This window comes from Moschus berezovskii, chromosome 7 (assembly GCF_049115385.1).
Source record: "Moschus berezovskii isolate FMDL1 chromosome 7, NW_MosBer_1.0, whole genome shotgun sequence".
Lineage (NCBI taxonomy): Eukaryota > Metazoa > Chordata > Mammalia > Artiodactyla > Moschidae > Moschus > Moschus berezovskii.
The window spans coordinates 16,535,281-16,543,719 of NC_142466.1; the positions used below are offsets into that span (position 1 = coordinate 16,535,281).

The 8,439-nt window shown below is 50.8% G+C and overlaps 1 pseudogene; it reads right to left on the reverse strand.

Moving 5' to 3' along the window:
* Positions 1 to 5,858: 5,858 nt before the first annotated feature.
* Positions 5,859 to 8,074, reverse strand: LOC148777267 (spermatogenesis-associated protein 31E1-like; annotated as a pseudogene).
* Between the last annotated feature and the right edge of the window lie 365 nt (positions 8,075 to 8,439).

Genomic DNA, 8,439 nt, shown 5'->3' on the forward strand with positions numbered 1-8,439 from the left:
GTGTTTTTTGCACGGGACCAAAAAGAAATATTGCCAGATATAGGATTCATTTGAAAAACTTACACATAATTTTAGGCTGTTGCATTTGAACTTAAAACCGAAGCCTGACACACGCTGTATGTACAAAATGCTGTGTTAGTTGCATGGCCCTCTGGGAGGTGAGTGAAACTCCACACACCTTGTTGCTGGTTTAGTTTATTCCTAGAGTCCATTTGCTGCCATCCTTTACCTTGTTTCCAGAGTAAAGGGACCTGCATCAGGAGTTCAGATCTTATTCTCCAGAAAGGGAAACAATATGATATTGGCAGCATCTGACAGGAAGATGAATAAATGGGACAAATAAGACGCTTTCCTTGGACATTGGTAGCATTTAACTCAAGTTTAAAATTTGTGATTCTCTAAGCCATGGGACAGAGCTCAAGCTAATGAAGATCTGTGGAGGAAAGACTTTTGCAGGTCTGCACGGGGAACACCATGACTCTTCTGTTCAGAGGCAATGGTTACAAAGGACAGAAGTTATGAGCATTTCCCCAAGTAGAGAATGCCATTTAGGGCAATGCTTAGAATATCTGGATGTCTTGGAGTTCTGGGAGCTGGGGCTGGGGCCGGGCACCATCTCTGGTCCTTCTCTTGTGCTGCCAGTTTGTTAACTGACATCAGACCCACCATGAAGGACCTGTCAGTGGGTGGATACTCAGATCCTAAAGAACACCTGTGAGGTGTGTGCGTGGGAGGTCTCAGAGAGGGGTTTCTGTGGGATGCTCTGAGAGGTCTCTGGGTGAGATTTCTCAGAGTGGGTGTGGGAGGTCTCAGTGTGGGGACAATGTGGGTCTCTGTGTGGAGACTCTTAGTGAGAGGACCTCCATTGGTGGCTGTTCTGGCCCTCACAGCAGGAGAAGGGCATATGGATTTTCCTTTTCTGGTTTCTTGCTGTTCTGTTGGTGTGCCTCTGTGTGACTTCTCCTCACAGGTGTCTTCGGGGTCAGCTCCCCCAACCCTCAGCACTCACCTCTCGATGCCTCTGAGAGGACCAGGCAGCACCCAGGCTCAGAGTCTCTGCTTTGTGTCTCCCTCTCTCCTGAGCTCTGGAGGTCACTCTGTGCCCTGGGTCCCAGCCGCTCCCTTCGACCCTGTCTGAGCCCCCACTGCTGTGCCCACCCTGAGGGATGGGGCCCAGAGACAAGACCTGGCTCCAGGTAGAGACCTCAGCACCAGCAGGCCTGTGCACACCGCCATGCAGACCTGGACCTGGTCCCGTGTGTGGGGGTCGTAACAGGCATGGGGGCAGGGCCATTCCCGCTGTCACCTGGATCAGAGGCCCCTCCTGGAGCTGGTCTCCCTACCACTTTAGTGACTATGACACAGAGCCCTGCGTTGCTGTAGAGAATTGCTCTTGTCTCCCTGCTTTCCGGGGCTTCCCTCTGGCTCAGATGGTAAAGAATCTGCCTGCGGTTCAGGAGACCTGGGTTCGATACCTGGGTCAGTAAGATCCCTTGGAGAAGGGAATGGCTACCCACTCCAGTATTCTTGCCTGGAAAATTACATGGAGCAGTAAATTACATGGAGCCCTATAGAGGAGCCTGCAGGGTTCAAAGAGTTGGAAATGACTTGAGTGACTAACAGTTTCTTGTGTAGATGGGTCCTGGGGAAGAAAGCTGACAGCACCCTTCTCCACAGGTCACTTCTCGCTTGCTGGGTGAAACATCCTGTCTGCTGGCTTCCTCCCTGTCTGGGCTCTGGACTGAGCAAGGCTGATGACAGGCGAGACTTGCTATGACCGTAGCAGAGCCCTTGGGCCTGTTGAATGCCACCTGTCACCCGGGAGCCTCCTTGGGCCACATGCATAGGTAGAGGTCCCAGACCACGAGTCTGTCCTGAGCTCCCAGGCCTGTGAAAGCCGACTAACTACACTGTGGAGAGGTGAAGTTTGCCTGCTTAGAGGCTCTGCTGCTTCTGAGAGCCTGGCCCTCTGTCAGGGAGTCCAGGTGGCCTCCCTGTCTGGGTTCTGGAAGCTAGAGTAGAGGGAAACTCTGGGGTGCGGCCACCAGGAGCCAACGGCCCCGTAACTTCTTTCCTCTGGGCCTGTAGATGCTGGTGGGACACCAGGGGCTTCTTGGTCACTGCACCATCTATGGGCACCTCTGCCACCTTCCTCCTTTCCCGGTGTATGACACTAGGGGCACAGTGTCCCACCCTCAGACAGTGAGGTGACTGCACACAAAAACATGCCCCCTGCCCATTGCCTGGCAGAAGTGAGTACTATGAGCTGTCCTCTTCTCCAGGGCAGGGCCGTGGACCAGCCCTCAGGAGCCTCCATGCTCCACACTGCAACCCTCAGAGCTGAGAGCGTGTGATCCTCTTTCCCACCCCTGCTCCAGAGCACGAGAAAAACAGAGGAAGGGTGATAGGCCTGGCGCATCTCATTACAGCTCCATCTGGAAAAGGAGGGGCTTTCCCGGACGGCATCATCTAATGCCACCATGACACGGGGATGAGGTTTCTGTCACCCTGGACTCGGCCAGCACTGCCCCAAACTCCCCTCCTTATTCTGACGAGTGAACTTGTTTCTGACACTTTCTGAGCCTGGGGGGAATTTCAGCTTCTGCAAACTCTTCCCCTACAGCCTCACAAGTTCAAGGTAGAGAGAGAGGTGGGGAGGACTGAGTTGCATCCTGAGAAGGGAGAGGTCTTCAGGTTTAGTTCACCGTGACATATCCTGGATGCTGTTGCTTGTTTCTGTAATAATGTGCTGGTATTATGGACACTGAGGTGCAGGGAGGGAATTGAGTGTGGGTGAGTATCCATGCTTGGGTTCACTTTCCTTCCGTGGCCCCGTCCCATGAGGAAGTCAAAGCACGCACCTGGGAAGAGTGGCCCCTTATTCATTTCCTTTCTCTAAGCAGGGCATATACAGAGCACTAATTCTCAGGAGAAAAAAAGATGTATTTCAGACAACAATAAATTTTTTGGTAGGAAGAAGCTTTTAACACACAGAGGATATGCTATAGAAAAAAGTTTCATAGGCATGCTATGCATTTTTTCTTGGAGAAGAATTTTCATACCAGGAATGCTGTGACAAGGATGTTCTGATTGACCAGAAGAGGTGTATTTCTGAGGAAGACAGTGCATTGGGCTGCGGAGGGGACGGCATGGGACACTTGTCACACTTGATCCATGCTGGCAGGCTCTGCCCAAAAGGGGACCTGACTCCCTGGGTGTGAAGGTCCGTGTGCTCTTCCTGGGACTGGTCCACTTACTCTTTGTAGGATACGTGTGGCCTGCGGGGGTAGCTCGATGATGGTGGGCTGTTTGTTTCATCTCTCTGTTTTGCTCTTGATTTCAGAGAAAGCCGTGGTAGCAGTAAGCTGCATCTAACGGGGCCTGCAGTTCTGCTTTGTGCCAGTGAAACTCCGAAGATGAGGTCCATGGTGAAGCTCCATCTTAGTCCTCTAAGGTCTGTCCAACAGATGTCATGAGATCCTGAGCCTCAACGGCCTTGCTCTCTCCGTAATCAGACTTCTTTTGACAGTTCCCTGTCTCTGAGCAGTGTCTGCTACAGGCTTGCTTTTTGCAGGGCTTATTCCAGTCTTTTGCCTTTAGGGGCAAATCCACTGCAGAAAGTGCTTAATCCTTTCTCTAAAGTGGTTTTCTGAAGAAACCTGTCCCTTCTTCAGGCTTAACTGTTTTGTAGGGACTCTGCTGATTCCTTTTTCTGGCCAGGGTGGCTCATCCTGCGGGCCTGGTAGAACCTCTGTACCACCAACCCCTTTTCATGCTATTGTAGTTTGGGCCTCCTATTAGTATCTCTCGCATCAGTGGAGAAGAACTTCCTGCTCTGACTCTTATGTTGGGGCTGCCTTCTCAGGGCCTCCTGCTGTCCCTGGCTGCTCCCTCCACTTGATATAACATCACATGTGTGGGAATCGGACAGGGTCTCATAACAACACAGAGATTCCTGAGAAGCCAAGGTGTTTGTGGCAATGAATATATCTGAGTGACAGTCTTTGAGAAGTCTCCCAGTGGCACAGTCTTGAAGGAGTAGGCAAGTGGCCTGGCCTTGAGCCTGTTTCTGCCAGTCTATGAACCCTTGGAACTTAAGCTTATGAAACTATTCATCAAAGTATACATCTGCTGGATTTGTGGCAACAGACTTTGTGTTCGAGGAGGGATTTTCATGGGACCTAGGAGACCATGATCTCCTCATATCAATATTAATTATTTGGGATTTGATTAGTAGACTAGGTTCCAAAGTACCCTTCCGAGCAGGGTCTCCCTCCACAGCCTCTTGTTTTCTGGAAGATTGGGAACATTCACCAAGGTCCATGATGGTCACACTAGAGCAAGTTTCTGGGGAGGCCCGATCCCCAGATTCCTCCTGTGGCTCATTCCTGCCCATTGCTGGATATGGATTGGGCTCCAAGCTGCCTTTGTCAGCCTCCACAACAGATTCACTGTTTCAAATTCTGTGCACAAAGTTGTATGTGAGGGCCTGAGAAGGTGGCTTGTCTTCCTGTCCAGTCAGAGGGGCTTCTGAGGGCTTCTGGACGTTTCCAGTTGAGGTTCCTCCCAGAGCCCCCTGGGTTTTCTCAGTTGCCTGGTAGGGGGCAGGGCAGGTGCTCTCCAGGGTGGGCACTGCCTGGATTGTTATCACTTTCTCTCCTGGATGGGGATGAGAATGATTTCCTGAGCCCTTTGTTAACTTGGTTTTTGGGTGGTCCCCAGAGTCACTGGTGGTCTTCAAGGTGGATCTTGGAAGGCGTATGTGATGAAAAGTTTCAACTTGAAGCTATATGTGAACCTGAGGAGAAGGACGCATCTGTGCCTCACCTGAAACTTTATTATATGAGCTTCCAGCTTCCTGTTGAATATGAGGACTGAGGACAAGAGACTCATAGGAAGTCTACATGGAAGCTTCCCAATCCTGAGAAGAACCTACATTTTCTGTTCCCATAGGAGCATTTGACTGTCTAGGAAGGTCTATGAAATGGTTGGCAGAAAGCCTTCAACAACAGACATTTTCAGGGATCCAACTCTCATGGATCTGCTATGCCTCCCTGTTTATAAGGACCCCCAGGATTTCTTCTGGATGCTTCCTGCCTGGGCTAACCTCTCTTTCTAACTCAGGCTTTGCACTTGGAGCCTTCACTGGAGGGTTGGCTGAGGTCATGTACAGAACTTTTAGGATCCTCCCCACGCTCTGCCTTACATCCTGGCTCAGGTGCTTTCCTGGTGGGATTCTTGCCAGGTACCAGGACGTCATTTTCTGTGTTTCCTGGATGCTTTTGCCCAGACCTGCAGAGGGCCTTGAGGACGCCCATTGTCTTCCAAGGCCTTGGGGATTCGCCCTGAAGCTGCATCAATTTATGAGACTCTTGGATTCTGCAGGGCATGCCACTCTCTTGTCGTGTGAACCTTTTGGAAACAGGGTACTCCAGTTTCTCCTGAACCTCGGGGCTGATCAGATCCCTAGGAATGACAGAGACAGATCTGTGTGCCTGGGAAGACCTATTTTCCTGGGGAAGATTGGGGGTGATCTGGCTAAAGACTTATTGAGGTCTTTCTAACCAAAGAGGGTAAAGTTCACCCACTTTGTAGTTGATTTTTTTAAAAGTGACATTGCAGGATTTGACTTACATTGAGGATCAAAGTTTGTGCTTTATTTTGGACTATAGGGCAAGACACTTCATCGTACCCAGTCTTCAGTTGAGAGGAAGATGGTTCCACTGGGAAAGAGAATGGGAGATGGGCAGTGGGTCCCCATGTGAGTCCAAAGTTGTGGTTGTGACTGAGGTTTGATTGGAGTCAAGGATTGAGATCGGGCCTGGGTCCCCATGTGAGTCAGAGTTGGTTGTGTTTGAAAGTGAGCTGTGGTTGGAGTCAAGGGTTGGGGTTGAACATGGGTGTCCACATGAGCTGGAGGTGGTTGTTTAAGTGAGTTACGGTTGGAGTCTTAACTCCATAGTGTTTTGATGGGACCTGGGTCTCCACTTGAGCCTGAATTGGTGGTTGACACTGGGGCATGGTTGGAGAGTTGTGGTGTAGCCTGAGTCTCCATGTGAGCCTGAGGTGGTGGTTGAATCTGGGGCATGGTTGGAATTAAGGGTAGGGGTCTGGCCTGGGTCTAAATGTGACTCAGAGGTGATGGCCGAAACTGGAACATGGTTGGAGTCAAGGACTGGGGCCAAGCCTGGGCTACAGGGTGGATCAAGGAATGGACCAATGGCAGCTGTGAAGTTGTCAATTTAGCTTGAATTTGGAATTGTTCAGCCTTAGAGCATTCATTGAATTTAAAGTAGGATGTAATTCTAGAGGGGACCCAGATACTGTCAGTAGACACCAGAGACTCACTGTGCAGAAAGGGGAGACCCAGAAGAGCTACCTGCATGTCTTCTGTAGATGGTCCCTCAATTTGTTAGGCTATCGGAGCTTTTTGGGACCAAGCAGCTGTTCTGGTTTGCCTTTTATGCTCCAGAAATGTTGGTGACCCAAGGTGTCTTGCTTGTCACTCAGTGACTTAATTCTCTTCCCTTGTGAAGTCAGATGGTAGCCTGCCTCCTCCTCCTTTTCTTACTCCTTCCAAATCGTCAGTTCCACTCTCTTGGTGATTCATATCTCCAGCAGCTTCTGGATACCCCCGTTGACAAAAGAGAGGCTACCTGCCCCTACCTGTCTGTTTCTGGGGTCTCACCAAAATAATGCCTCTGGTGAGTGTGTGGGAAGGTATTCTTTTGGGGACCCCAAGTGTGTCACGGTGGAGAAGCTCCATTCTTTGGCAGCCCCCTGCCACCAAGACGGGGTTGAAAGGGGCTAACTTGAATGGACAAGCCCTAAGATGGCTGGTCTCCAAGGGGAACCGGGGGGTGACCTTTGTGGGATAGTGCCCGGTGTTAGTGCCATGGAGTCATGCTGAGTGAGACTCAGCAGGGAGCCTAATGGTGCTGAGGTGGAAGGCAGGTACCTGCATCAAGATGACATGGTGGGGAAGGAGAGAGAACAAGTGGGTTGAAGACTGTCCCGGGGAAGGAAAGGCTCTGGTGTTGGAGAGGCACTCAGGGATGAATCTGAGTGAAGGGAAACTAAGGAGGGAACTAAGCCTGGAGAAAAGCTGGAGGCTCGAGGTAGAGGCCCTTTGGCAGAGGAGACATGGAGGACATGTTGGGAGCATACTTTTCCCTCTACAGCTGTTGGGCTCCAGGAGGTGTTTCTTTGCACATCTCCCCTGGGTTATCTTGAGAGGAGACCTGATGAAAGCTGCCTTTGTCAGGGAACCTCCTCAAGTGTCTGCAGCAGATATGAGGAACGAGCTGCAGCCAGGAGTTTCTGGGCCCGGAGGACTGGGTAGGCTGGGAAGGGGTGGGCATCTGCAGCCAACAGCCCTGCACAAGGCCCATACTGACTTCACAATGTTCCCGTTGTCTCTCACCCCAGGATTTTAGCCATAACCCACCCCCAAGGGTCCCCCTTCCAGTTCAGTCCCAGGCTACCTGCAGCCCTGGGGTCACACCATAGGCTCTGGGAAGAAGAACCACCGAGGAGAGAAAGCCATGATTCTCTACATTTGCAGAGGTGATGTCAGGTCCCAGATCTCTTGCAGTGCTTACAGGCAACCTCTGCAAGCTGGAAATCAGCAGACTGGGTCATGGTGAGGAAGCCAGGGCATAGGGCTATTACAGGAGGCTGATTGCAGTGTCCCTTTAAGGGGACACAATTGGGATATTGGAATCCAAGTACCAGGGTCCAAGGCCACATGATCCCTGACAGTGATGGTGAAGCTTGTGATAGGGTTTACATTAAGAAAGTGCTTTCATATCCATTACCCCTTGATGCCTTCACCAATCCCTTTGTGGGGGAGAATGGGCAGCATTCACTGAATAGATGAATCTGAGAGAAGTTAAACGATGTGCGAAAGCAATTAACCTCAAATTAAAATGAATAAATAAATTTAAAAACAAAACAAAACAATGTGTCCACAGTTGGACTTGGAGTCCCACCTCCCAATCCAGGTGCTATTTGCCCAATGCCTCCCACAGGCACCTTCAGGGCCACACCTTTTCCCAGGTTCCTCCAGCTTCATTCTCTACATGGAATCTTGATAATATCTGGGTTCTGCTCTTCTTCCAGGAGCTTCCCTGAGGTTTCTGTTTCCCAAGGGATGGGCCCTGCCACTGGCCTCCTCTGAGCAGGTGGACCGGCCCTCAGGGTCAGAGAGATGGGGCTGACTCCAGGGGCACACATAGTTGAATGGCAGAACGTACCTTTCAAAGCTCCATTTCTCTCCCTACTCCTGCTTCGCCCCTTTGGCTCCATTTGATGCTGAGACACAGAAAAAATGAGGACTTGAGACCCAGTTCTCAGTCTCCTCTCTCTAGACAAGCATCAGACACTCAGTGTCCATACATAATGTGACTTTCTGCATTTCAAAAGACTCTGATGCTGGGA